Genomic DNA, 454 nt, shown 5'->3' with positions numbered 1-454 from the left:
GATCGTATGGGACGGTCTATGAGGGTTTTATAGACATCCAAAAGTGTTTGTTTGGAGCGATGATGCATGATCATAGATGCCGGGTGGAGGTGGAAAATTTTGACGATGAAGATTCACCCGTCCTCTTCCTCTTGGACTTGCTTTTGCCAAAAAAGATGCATTGTGAATCTACAAAAATCGCCAAGAATTAACATTAGGAAGATTCAAGCCAAAAGGAGGCACAAGAAGCTCGTCGAGATAAAAAGTGTGCACATGAGAGTAAAAGCCATGAGTTGTGAAATAGATGTAGACGGTAGCAACAATACAATTCAAGGCATTAATGGACACTTATAAACCAAGGCATGAGCTAAAAAATCCTATGGCAATCGAATGCAAATCCTAAGAAACCTAGGCGAAATTGGGCATGATGTCCCCTAAAATTCATGAAATCCACTCAAAACTCATCGAAATCAAA

This window comes from Chenopodium quinoa, unplaced genomic scaffold (genome assembly GCF_001683475.1).
Source record: "Chenopodium quinoa cultivar QQ74 unplaced genomic scaffold, ASM168347v1, whole genome shotgun sequence".
Lineage (NCBI taxonomy): Eukaryota > Viridiplantae > Streptophyta > Magnoliopsida > Caryophyllales > Amaranthaceae > Chenopodium > Chenopodium quinoa.
Note: the sequence above shows the minus strand (reverse complement) of the source record.